Genomic DNA, 13,984 nt, shown 5'->3' with positions numbered 1-13,984 from the left:
CTCTGTACTCTCCTTTAGACAAACTTAAACATCTTCTATCAAGTCTAATACCAAAAACCAATTTAAAATTCAGGACATTAGCCAAAATGCATCCATCTGTTCAGCTCTCTACCCAGAGCCACAGGTGTTTAATTAACCTTCATATCTTCCACAATATATGTCTGAATCCACTCTGACCAGAGTTAAAGGTATTTATCACAACTCTCTACTTAGATAGGGAAAAATTGTTCACTAACTCCAAGTACCAAACTATGGTGAAAATCCCCACGTGTTTCAAGCAATGTCTTTGCTCTCTTCTTTGTAAAATTGAACTTATTCACCTGTTAATAAAATGGTCCTTACTAAGCAGCTTGTCTAACTAGGATTTCCACCCAGAATTCCTGTGGAGCCCACGTTAAAAGAAATATGAGTATCATGAAAGATTGTAGAAACAACGCACTTTAAAGAGCAGCTTTAAATCTCTAACTCTATGACTTGCCATTACTTGTCACACAGCAGGGAATCTACAATGTGCCAGCCCAGGGTGCTTCTCTGTTTCTTTGTTTAAATTCCTAATATTGAGATATCACATGGCTTATCATGGTGCTGACTTCCTCTTCTTCTTCTTTTTTTTTGTCCAGGGCTGGGGATGGAACCGAGGGCCTTGCATTTGCTAGGCAAGCGCTCTACAAGTGAGCTAAATCCCCAACCTGCCCTCCTCTTCTTTAGAAATGAAAACTTTCAACTCTTTGGATTATTAGTGGACTGTTGCTCATTGGGGCGGTTCGCTGTCTGTTCATGTAAAAGTATAAAATATAAAAGCCTGCTGTTTCCCCATCAAGGTTCTGCACCTCAATACCCCAAGATATCTGATGGAAATCTTAATTATCAGCCAGGAAAACATCTTACCTGCTCAGCTCCATCCCATACAACACAGCCAAAGGCTTCTCTCTGAGCCTGGCAGCAATCTCTCTACCTATCAGTTTCCCAAGTCGGTTTCCATGCCAGACATACACATCCCAACTCTGTGGCCACAGAGACCATCTGTCCCACACTTTCTTACACTTACATCACTACATGAAAGGACACACTGCACAATAACCTTTGGCCCAATTTATAAGATATAATTGACCCTCTAAACCTATAAAGCCCAATTTACATCCATTCCTTAAAAGTATTTGTCACAACCTGTAACGGTGCAGCAGGGAATCTTAATGTCACCCACCATATAGTCCTGCACCGGCTTCTCTCCCACTCACCCCCATCTCTTCCCCCTTTCCCATCTGGTCTCCTCCTCTCCCTTCAACATTTTTCCCTGCCCATCCTTCCTTCTCATTCAATGACAAGCCTCCTTTTGCCTTGTAAATGTCTCACCTGTGACAACATTCCACATTTCACCATTTTGATCTAATTACAAACTTTTCTCTCAAATACAACCTGAACACAACTATTAACGTGTTGTAATTAAAAGCATAAAGTAAATCTAACATCCAGTCCAACACTGTCAGATGAGCAGAACATTCAGTTATCCATTCCAAGTTTAGAAAGTCTTAACATCCATATTGTATTTTGGCTAGCTTGTATACTATCTCATAAATCTCCAATGATATATAATATATATATATTCATGTATATGTATATATATATATATATATATATATATAAGTTCAGAGTTAAACAGCCTCATAAGCTATGAGCCTATAATCAGTATTCAATCCCGTCAGAAATCTGAGAATGGCCTCGTATCTACACACATAGGAAGCCTAAAACACCTTCTAGAACTGAGAGGTTGTAGAGAGCACTCTCCACCCGCACAGTACCCTGTTAGCAACACGTGAGGGAAGACTTCAGCCTTCTGGCCCCAAATCAACTGACAGACTGTGGAAATGCAGATGAGGAAGGGCTGTTCACCCTGTCTTGGTTGGGCTTATCAGTCAACTATTCTGCATGACTTGTCCTTTTCTGGACAGTATTAGTGTGCAGATGAAACAGGCAGCTTTGTGCAGTGGCTGCCTTGCCACAAAATATGGCATCACCTGGAGGTCGAGATGTTCAAATTCTTCATTAAATCAGGGAAAGGGAACGGTTAGGAGCAGATATGTCTCAACAAAGGATAAATAAATTTAAATCTCAAATTTTGTGGATTTCTGACGTTTTTGAAGAACATCGATCTATATAAAGTAATCTGGACTGTTGTCTCCAAATCCTAAATATTATCTTGAAAGTTTCAAGTGTCAAACTCAGAGTCATGAATTTGTTATTTGTGTCTTAAATCAGAGGTGTAATCATCTCAGATCTTTGTAATGACATCACTAGAAGGACTGACTCTAAAACTTGTACTTTTACAATTTTTCGTCAAATAAATTGTATACCAAAGCACAGATATGATGCTAGCTTAGTTACCACATGAGATTATGACTGTATAACCCTATCTACTTCCTCCCAGTTAAATAACAACCATTTCTAAATTCCTCATAAAAACCACTTCAGAATAATCCCTTTCAGCCCCCCAAAAGTCTAGGGAACTGGGACGAAGACTCTTCTGTAACTTCTTCAAGCTGTCCATGGGCGTTGAGATATCCTTCTGGGTAGGGGGTAGGAATAATGAAGCACATGCTGTAGCATGTGTGTCCTGATTGGACCCGCCTGATAAAGTCTTTGAGACCAGGAGTCCAAGTAGGCACACTTCGCATCATACAACTCTCAAGACAAACGTTTAGGATTCAGATAACTTTTTCTGTTTGATTCTCCTGAATCATTTTTTCAGGAGGTCTACCTCTATCAAATCAGATCAGTAGGACTCTGTGAGGTTTCCAGAGCCTAACCACACTTTGTAAAAGCACAAAGACAAAACATTTGTCCCAAAATACTGTGTTACTCAGTCTGTATCCAAATAGCTTGTATCTTATACTCTTTCCCGGACTAATAATATAACCATAAAACTCAAAGGCACACCCATTATGACGATTAAATGACTTTTAACACACGAAGTAAGCTAAACATTGAGCCTGATACACTTTTGTACTCTATGATATCAGGAAATGAACCGAATAATCCGGTGGAGCCCACGTTAAGAGAATCTGAGCTTCCTGTTCTGGAATATATCAAAAGTAACAACACACCCTCGCTGGCCGTCATCAACCAGAGATATGGTTTTTAGCGGCTAACACATAAAACACATTTAAAAACTTCTATCAATTCTAATACCAATACGCCATGTATCAAACCAGGACTTTGACTCAGGGTAGAGGGCTTTAGAGATGGACATATGTTAGGCAACAGATTTTTGTTTAACCTTAAGACAAATATCTATCTATCTATCTATCTATCTATCTATCTATCTATCTATCTATCTATCTATCTATCTCCATCTGTTTAGCTCTTTACCGGGAGTCACAGATTTTATTGAACCTTAATTACTACTAAGTAACATTGGATACTCTAAGTGGATCCAGGGACTAATTTGTCCCGTCCTAAGTTTCGATCCATGCATGAAAATCCCCATGTGATTCTCATAATCTCTGTACTCTCCTTTTTTTTGTTTTTTTTTTTTTGTTTTTTTTTAGACAGCCAAATCTTTTTTTAATGGGGGAGTGGGTTTCTAGGGGGTAGGCCTGGGGCCCTCACTGCACAGCTTGTTCATTGGCACTGCCTCCAGAATCCTGTGGCTACATCACATCTGGAAGCTCCGAGGGCTGGAGAAGGGTTCAATAAGCAGCGCTTCAACGGTGTCATCTGCTGGAAAGGCCAGGCCCACTGTGGCTGGGGTCTGTGGCATTGCTGTCTGACTGGTGAAGCCACATTCACCCAGAGTTTTTCCATCATTGAGGAGCTGGTCGTCCTTGTACAGCCGCTGCTCCTCTGGCGGCCGCTTGATGATGCCCTCGATGATGCACTTCAGTTCGAACACCGTGCTCGACTCCTTGGCGTCCATAAAGATGGTGGTGGTCTTGTGGCGCCGGATCATGAGAAACACATCCATGCCGGCGGCTGCTTCTGGCTCCAACCTCTGTACTCTCCTTTAGACAAACTTAAACATCTTCTTTCAAGTCTAATACCAAAAACCAATTTAAAATTCAGGACATTAGCCTAAATGTATCCATCAGTTCAGCTCTGTACCTAGAGCCACATGTGTTTAATTAACCTTCATATCTTCCACAATATATATCTGTATCCACTCTGACCAGAGTTAAAGGTATTTATCACAACTCTCTACTTAGATAGGGAAAAATTGTTCACTAACTCCAAGTACCAAACTATGGTGAAAATCCCCACGTGTTTCAAGCAATGTCTTTGCTCTCTTCTTTGTAAAATTGAACTTATTCACCTGTTAATAAAATGGTCCTTACTAAGCAGCTTGTCTAACTAGGATTTCCACCCAGAATTCCTGTGGAGCCCACGTTAAAAGAAATATGAGTATCATGAAAGATTGTAGAAACAACGCACTTTAAAGAGCAGCTTTAAATCTCTAACTCTATGACTTGCCATTACTTGTCACACAGCAGGGAATCTACAATGTGCCAGCCCAGGGTGCTTCTCTGTTTCTTTGTTTAAATTCCTAATATTGAGATATCACATGGCTTATCATGGTGCTGACTTCCTCTTCTTCTTCTTTTTTTTTGTCCAGGGCTGGGGATGGAACCGAGGGCCTTGCATTTGCTAGGCAAGCGCTCTACCAGTGAGCTAAATCCCCAACCTGCCCTCCTCTTCTTTAGAAATGAAAACTTTCAACTCTTTGGATTATTAGTGGACTGTTGCTCATTGGGGCGGTTCGCTGTCTGTTCATGTAAAAGTATAAAATATAAAAGCCTGCTGTTTCCCCATCAAGGTTCTGCACCTCAATACCCCAAGATATCTGATGGAAATCTTAATTATCAGCCAGGAAAACATCTTACCTGCTCAGCTCCATCCCATACAACACAGCCAAAGGCTTCTCTCTGAGCCTGGCAGCAATCTCTCTACCTATCAGTTTCCCAAGTCGGTTTCCATGCCAGACATACACATCCCAACTCTGTGGCCACAGAGACCATCTGTCCCACACTTTCTTACACTTACATCACTACATGAAAGGACACACTGCACAATAACCTTTGGCCCAATTTATAAGATATAATTGACCCTCTAAACCTATAAAGCCCAATTTACATCCATTCCTTAAAAGTATTTGTCACAACCTGTAACGGTGCAGCAGGGAATCTTAATGTCACCCACCATATAGTCCTGCACCGGCTTCTCTCCCACTCACCCCCATCTCTTCCCCCTTTCCCATCTGGTCTCCTCCTCTCCCTTCAACATTTTTCCCTGCCCATCCTTCCTTCTCATTCAATGACAAGCCTCCTTTTGCCTTGTAAATGTCTCACCTGTGACAACATTCCACATTTCACCATTTTGATCTAATTACAAACTTTTCTCTCAAATACAACCTGAACACAACTATTAACGTGTTGTAATTAAAAGCATAAAGTAAATCTAACATCCAGTCCAACACTGTCAGATGAGCAGAACATTCAGTTATCCATTCCAAGTTTAGAAAGTCTTAACATCCATATTGTATTTTGGCTAGCTTGTATACTATCTCATAAATCTCCAATGATATATAATATATATATATTCATGTATATGTATATATATATATATATATATATATATATATATATATATAAGTTCAGAGTTAAACAGCCTCATAAGCTATGAGCCTATAATCAGTATTCAATCCCGTCAGAAATCTGAGAATGGCCTCGTATCTACACACATAGGAAGCCTAAAACACCTTCTAGAACTGAGAGGTTGTAGAGAGCACTCTCCACCCGCACAGTACCCTGTTAGCAACACGTGAGGGAAGACTTCAGCCTTCTGGCCCCAAATCAACTGACAGACTGTGGAAATGCAGATGAGGAAGGGCTGTTCACCCTGTCTTGGTTGGGCTTATCAGTCAACTATTCTGCATGACTTGTCCTTTTCTGGACAGTATTAGTGTGCAGATGAAACAGGCAGCTTTGTGCAGTGGCTGCCTTGCCACAAAATATGGCATCACCTGGAGGTCGAGATGTTCAAATTCTTCATTAAATCAGGGAAAGGGAACGGTTAGGAGCAGATATGTCTCAACAAAGGATAAATAAATTTAAATCTCAAATTTTGTGGATTTCTGACGTTTTTGAAGAACATCGATCTATATAAAGTAATCTGGACTGTTGTCTCCAAATCCTAAATATTATCTTGAAAGTTTCAAGTGTCAAACTCAGAGTCATGAATTTGTTATTTGTGTCTTAAATCAGAGGTGTAATCATCTCAGATCTTTGTAATGACATCACTAGAAGGACTGACTCTAAAACTTGTACTTTTACAATTTTTCGTCAAATAAATTGTATACCAAAGCACAGATATGATGCTAGCTTAGTTACCACATGAGATTATGACTGTATAACCCTATCTACTTCCTCCCAGTTAAATAACAACCATTTCTAAATTCCTCATAAAAACCACTTCAGAATAATCCCTTTCAGCCCCCCAAAAGTCTAGGGAACTGGGACGAAGACTCTTCTGTAACTTCTTCAAGCTGTCCATGGGCGTTGAGATATCCTTCTGGGTAGGGGGTAGGAATAATGAAGCACATGCTGTAGCATGTGTGTCCTGATTGGACCCGCCTGATAAAGTCTTTGAGACCAGGAGTCCAAGTAGGCACACTTCGCATCATACAACTCTCAAGACAAACGTTTAGGATTCAGATAACTTTTTCTGTTTGATTCTCCTGAATCATTTTTTCAGGAGGTCTACCTCTATCAAATCAGATCAGTAGGACTCTGTGAGGTTTCCAGAGCCTAACCACACTTTGTAAAAGCACAAAGACAAAACATTTGTCCCAAAATACTGTGTTACTCAGTCTGTATCCAAATAGCTTGTATCTTATACTCTTTCCCAGACTAATAATATAACCATAAAACTCAAAGGCACACCCATTATGACGATTAAATGACTTTTAACACACGAAGTAAGCTAAACATTGAGCCTGATACACTTTTGTACTCTATGATATCAGGAAATGAACCGAATAATCCGGTGGAGCCCACGTTAAGAGAATCTGAGCTTCCTGTTCTGGAATATATCAAAAGTAACAACACACCCTCGCTGGCCGTCATCAACCAGAGATATGGTTTTTAGCGGCTAACACATAAAACACATTTAAAAACTTCTATCAATTCTAATACCAATACGCCATGTATCAAACCAGGACTTTGACTCAGGGTAGAGGGCTTTAGAGATGGACATATGTTAGGCAACAGATTTTTGTTTAACCTTAAGACAAATATCTATCTATCTATCTATCTATCTATCTATCTATCTATCTATCTATCTATCTATCTATCTATCTATCTCCATCTGTTTAGCTCTTTACCGGGAGTCACAGATTTTATTGAACCTTAATTACTACTAAGTAACATTGGATACTCTAAGTGGATCCAGGGACTAATTTGTCCCGTCCTAAGTTTCGATCCATGCATGAAAATCCCCATGTGATTCTCATAATCTCTGTACTCTCCTTTTTTTTGTTTTTTTTTTTTGTTTTTTTTTAGACAGCCAAATCTTTTTTTAATGGGGGAGTGGGTTTCTAGGGGGTAGGCCTGGGGCCCTCACTGCACAGCTTGTTCATTGGCACTGCCTCCAGAATCCTGTGGCTACATCACATCTGGAAGCTCCGAGGGCTGGAGAAGGGTTCAATAAGCAGCGCTTCAACGGTGTCATCTGCTGGAAAGGCCAGGCCCACTGTGGCTGGGGTCTGTGGCCTTGCTGTCTGACTGGTGAAGCCACATTCACCCAGAGTTTTTCCATCATTGAGGAGCTGGTCGTCCTTGTACAGCCGCTGCTCCTCTGGCGGCCGCTTGATGATGCCCTCGATGATGCACTTCAGTTCGAACACCGTGCTCGACTCCTTGGCGTCCATAAAGATGGTGGTGGTCTTGTGGCGCCGGATCATGAGAAACACATCCATGCCGGCGGCTGCTTCTGGCTCCAACCTCTGTACTCTCCTTTAGACAAACTTAAACATCTTCTTTCAAGTCTAATACCAAAAACCAATTTAAAATTCAGGACATTAGCCTAAATGTATCCATCAGTTCAGCTCTGTACCTAGAGCCACATGTGTTTAATTAACCTTCATATCTTCCACAATATATATCTGTATCCACTCTGACCAGAGTTAAAGGTATTTATCACAACTCTCTACTTAGATAGGGAAAAATTGTTCACTAACTCCAAGTACCAAACTATGGTGAAAATCCCCACGTGTTTCAAGCAATGTCTTTGCTCTCTTCTTTGTAAAATTGAACTTATTCACCTGTTAATAAAATGGTCCTTACTAAGCAGCTTGTCTAACTAGGATTTCCACCCAGAATTCCTGTGGAGCCCACGTTAAAAGAAATATGAGTATCATGAAAGATTGTAGAAACAACGCACTTTAAAGAGCAGCTTTAAATCTCTAACTCTATGACTTGCCATTACTTGTCACACAGCAGGGAATCTACAATGTGCCAGCCCAGGGTGCTTCTCTGTTTCTTTGTTTAAATTCCTAATATTGAGATATCACATGGCTTATCATGGTGCTGACTTCCTCTTCTTCTTCTTTTTTTTTGTCCAGGGCTGGGGATGGAACCGAGGGCCTTGCATTTGCTAGGCAAGCGCTCTACCAGTGAGCTAAATCCCCAACCTGCCCTCCTCTTCTTTAGAAATGAAAACTTTCAACTCTTTGGATTATTAGTGGACTGTTGCTCATTGGGGCGGTTCGCTGTCTGTTCATGTAAAAGTATAAAATATAAAAGCCTGCTGTTTCCCCATCAAGGTTCTGCACCTCAATACCCCAAGATATCTGATGGAAATCTTAATTATCAGCCAGGAAAACATCTTACCTGCTCAGCTCCATCCCATACAACACAGCCAAAGGCTTCTCTCTGAGCCTGGCAGCAATCTCTCTACCTATCAGTTTCCCAAGTCGGTTTCCATGCCAGACATACACATCCCAACTCTGTGGCCACAGAGACCATCTGTCCCACACTTTCTTACACTTACATCACTACATGAAAGGACACACTGCACAATAACCTTTGGCCCAATTTATAAGATATAATTGACCCTCTAAACCTATAAAGCCCAATTTACATCCATTCCTTAAAAGTATTTGTCACAACCTGTAAAGGTGCAGCAGGGAATCTTAATGTCACCCACCATATAGTCCTGCACCGGCTTCTCTCCCACTCACCCCCATCTCTTCCCCCTTTCCCATCTGGTCTCCTCCTCTCCCTTCAACATTTTTCCCTGCCCATCCTTCCTTCTCATTCAATGACAAGCCTCCTTTTGCCTTGTAAATGTCTCACCTGTGACAACATTCCACATTTCACCATTTTGATCTAATTACAAACTTTTCTCTCAAATACAACCTGAACACAACTATTAACGTGTTGTAATTAAAAGCATAAAGTAAATCTAACATCCAGTCCAACACTGTCAGATGAGCAGAACATTCAGTTATCCATTCCAAGTTTAGAAAGTCTTAACATCCATATTGTATTTTGGCTAGCTTGTATACTATCTCATAAATCTCCAATGATATATAATATATATATATTCATGTATATATATATATATATATATATATATATATATATATATATAAGTTCAGAGTTAAACAGCCTCATAAGCTATGAGCCTATAATCAGTATTCAATCCCGTCAGAAATCTGAGAATGGCCTAGTATCTACACACATAGGAAGCCTAAAACACCTTCTAGAACTGAGAGGTTGTAGAGAGCACTCTCCACCCGCACAGTACCCTGTTAGCAACACGTGAGGGAAGACTTCAGCCTTCTGGCCCCAAATCAACTGACAGACTGTGGAAATGCAGATGAGGAAGGGCTGTTCACCCTGTCTTGGTTGGGCTTATCAGTCAACTATTCTGCATGACTTGTCCTTTTCTGGACAGTATTAGTGTGCAGATGAAACAGGCAGCTTTGTGCAGTGGCTGCCTTGCCACAAAATATGGCATCACCTGGAGGTCGAGATGTTCAAATTCTTCATTAAATCAGGGAAAGGGAACGGTTAGGAGCAGATATGTCTCAACAAAGGATAAATAAATTTAAATCTCAAATTTTGTGGATTTCTGACGTTTTTGAAGAACATCGATCTATATAAAGTAATCTGGACTGTTGTCTCCAAATCCTAAATATTATCTTGAAAGTTTCAAGTGTCAAACTCAGAGTCATGAATTTGTTATTTGTGTCTTAAATCAGAGGTGTAATCATCTCAGATCTTTGTAATGACATCACTAGAAGGACTGACTCTAAAACTTGTACTTTTACAATTTTTCGTCAAATAAATTGTATACCAAAGCACAGATATGATGCTAGCTTAGTTACCACATGAGATTATGACTGTATAACCCTATCTACTTCCTCCCAGTTAAATAACAACCATTTCTAAATTCCTCATAAAAACCACTTCAGAATAATCCCTTTCAGCCCCCCAAAAGTCTAGGGAACTGGGACGAAGACTCTTCTGTAACTTCTTCAAGCTGTCCATGGGCGTTGAGATATCCTTCTGGGTAGGGGGTAGGAATAATGAAGCACATGCTGTAGCATGTGTGTCCTGATTGGACCCGCCTGATAAAGTCTTTGAGACCAGGAGTCCAAGTAGGCACACTTCGCATCATACAACTCTCAAGACAAACGTTTAGGATTCAGATAACTTTTTCTGTTTGATTCTCCTGAATCATTTTTTCAGGAGGTCTACCTCTATCAAATCAGATCAGTAGGACTCTGTGAGGTTTCCAGAGCCTAACCACACTTTGTAAAAGCACAAAGACAATACATTTGTCCCAAAATATTGTGTTACTCAGTCTGTATCCAAATAGCTTGTATCTTGTACTCTTTCCCGGACTAATAATATAACCATAAAACTCAAAGGCACACCCATTATGACGATTAAATGACTTTTAACACACGAAGTAAGCTAAACATTGAGCCTGATACACTTTTGTACTCTATGATATCAGGAAATGAACCGAATAATCCGGTGGAGCCCACGTTAAGAGAATCTGAGCTTCCTGTTCTGGAATATATCAAAAGTAACAACACACCCTCGCTGGCCGTCATCAACCAGAGCTATGGCTTTTAGCGGCTAACACATAAAACACATTTAAAAACTTCTATCAATTCTAATACCAATACGCCATGTATCAAACCAGGACTTTGACTCAGGGTAGAGAGCTTTAGACATGGACATATGTTAGGCTACAGATTTTTGTTTAACCTTAAGACAAATATCTATCTATCTATCTATCTATCTATCTATCTATCTATCTATCTATCTATCTATCTATCTATCTCCATCTGTTTAGCTCTTTACCCGGAGTCACAGATTTTATTGAACCTTAATTACTGGTAAGTAACATTGGATACTCTAAGTGGATCCAGGGACTAATTTTTCCCGACCTAAGTTTCGATCCATGCATGAAAATCCCCATGTGATTCTCATAATCTCTGTACTCTCCTTTTTTTGTTTTTAGACAGCCAAATCTTTTTTTATTGGGGAGTGGGTTTCTAGGGGGTAGGCCTGGGGCCCTCACTGCACAGCTTGTTCATTGGCACTGCCTCCAGAATCCTGTGGCTTCATCACATCTGGAAGCTCCGAGGGCTGGAGAAGGGTTCAATAAGCAGCGCTTCAACGGTGTCATCTGCTCGAAAGGCCAGGCACACTGTGGCTGGGGTCTGTGGCCTTGCTGTCTGACTGGTGAAGCCACATTCGCCCAGAGTTTTTCCATCATTGAGGAGCTGGTCGTCCTTGTACAGCCGCTGCTCCTCTGGCGGCCGCTTGATGATGCCCTCGACGATGCACTTCAGTTCGAACACTGTGCTCGACTCCTTGGTGTCCATAAAGATGGTGGTGGTCTTGTGGCGCCGGATCATGAGAAACACATCCATGCCGGCGGCTGCTTCTGGCTCCAACCTCTGTACTCTCCTTTAGACAAACTTAAACATCTTCTATCAAGTCTAATACCAAAAACCAATTTAAAATTCAGGACATTAGCCAAAATGCATCCATCTGTTCAGCTCTCTACCCAGAGCCACAGGTGTTTAATTAACCTTCATATCTTCCACAATATATGTCTGAATCCACTCTGACCAGAGTTAAAGGTATTTATCACAACTCTCTACTTAGATAGGGAAAAATTGTTCACTAACTCCAAGTACCAAACTATGGTGAAAATCCCCACGTGTTTCAAGCAATGTCTTTGCTCTCTTCTTTGTAAAATTGAACTTATTCACCTGTTAATAAAATGGTCCTTACTAAGCAGCTTGTCTAACTAGGATTTCCACCCAGAATTCCTGTGGAGCCCACGTTAAAAGAAATATGAGTATCATGAAAGATTGTAGAAACTTCGCACTTTAAAGAGCAGCTTTAAATCTCTAACTCTATGACTTGCCATTACTTGTCACACAGCAGGGAATCTACAATGTGCCAGCCCAGGGTGCTTCTCTGTTTCTTTGTTTAAATTCCTAATATTGAGATATCACATGGCTTATCATGGTGCTGACTTCCTCTTCTTCTTCTTTTTTTTTTTCCAGGGCTGGGGATGGAACCGAGGGCCTTGCATTTGCTAGGCAAGCGCTCTACCAGTGAGCTAAATCCCCAACCTGCCCTCCTCTTCTTTAGAAATGAAAACTTTCAACTCTTTGGATTATTAGTGGACTGTTGCTCATTGGGTCGGTTCGCTGTCTGTTCATGTAAAAGTATAAAATATAAAAGCCTGCTGTTTTCCCCATCAAGATTCTGCACCTCAATACCCCAAGATACCTGATGGAAATCTTAATTATCAGCCAGGAAAACATCTTACCTGCTCAGCTCCATCCCATACAACACAGCCAAAGGCTTCTCTCTGAGCCTGGCAGCAATCTCTCTACCTATCAGTTTCCCAAGTCGGTTTCCCTGCCAGACATACACATCCCAACTCTGTGGCCACAGAGACCATCTGTCCCACACTTTCTTACACTTACATCACTACATGAAAGGACACACTGCACAATAACCTTTGGCCCAATTTATAAGATATAATTGACCCTCTAAACCTATAAAGCCCAATTTACATCCATTTCTTAAAAGTATTTGTCACAACAGGTAAAGGTGCAGCAGGGAATCTTAACGTCACCCACCATATAGTCCTGCACCGGATTCTCTCCCTCTCACCCCCATCACTTCCCCCTTTCCCATCTGGTCTCCTCCTCTCCCTTCAACATTTTTCCCTGCCCATCCTTCCTTCTCATTCAATACAAGCCTCCTTTTGCCTTGTAAATGTCTCACCTGTGACAACATCCCACATTTCACCATTTTGATCTAATTACAAAACTTTTCTCTCAAATACAACCTGAACACAACTATTAACGTGTTGTAATTAAAAGCATAAAGTAAATCTAACATCCAGTCCAACACTGTCAGATGAGCAGAACATTCAGTTATCCATTCCAAGTATAGAAAGTCTTAACATCCATATTGTATTTTGGCTAGCTTGTATACTATCTCATACATCTCCAATGATTATATATATATATATATATATGTATATATATATATATATATATGTATATGTTCAGAGTCAAACAGCCTCATAAGCTATGAGCCTATAATCAGTCTTCAACCCCGTCAGAAATCTGAGAATGGCCAAGTATCTACACACATAGGAAGCCTAAAACACCTTCTAGAACTGACAGGTTGTAGAGAGCACTCTCCACCAGCACAGTACCCTGTTAGCAACACGTGAGGGAAGACTTCAGCCTTCTGGCCCCAAATCAACTGACAGACTGTGGAAATGCAGATGAGGAAGGGCTGTTCACCCTGTCTTGGTTGGGCTTATCAGTCAACTATTCTGCATGACTTGTCCTTTTCTGGACAGTATTAGTGTGCAGATGAAACAGGCAGCTTTGTGCAGTGGCTGCCTTGCCACAAAGTATGGCATCACCTGGAGG

General features: G+C 40.8%; 2 pseudogenes; both read right to left on the bottom strand.

Annotated features, from left to right (window-relative positions):
* Positions 1-7,607: 7,607 nt before the first annotated feature.
* LOC148006462 (elongin-B pseudogene) lies at positions 7,608-7,991 on the bottom strand (annotated as a pseudogene).
* Positions 7,992-11,585: 3,594 nt separating this feature from the next.
* Positions 11,586-11,969, bottom strand: LOC148006461 (elongin-B pseudogene; annotated as a pseudogene).
* Between the last annotated feature and the right edge of the window lie 2,015 nt (positions 11,970-13,984).

Source organism: Rattus norvegicus, chromosome 3 (genome assembly GCF_021556685.1).
Source record: "Rattus norvegicus strain SHRSP/BbbUtx chromosome 3, alternate assembly SHRSP_T2T, whole genome shotgun sequence".
Taxonomy (NCBI): Eukaryota; Metazoa; Chordata; class Mammalia; order Rodentia; family Muridae; genus Rattus; species Rattus norvegicus.
The sequence above is the reverse complement of the archived record's forward strand: the minus strand, read 5'-3'. Positions and strand labels throughout refer to the sequence as shown.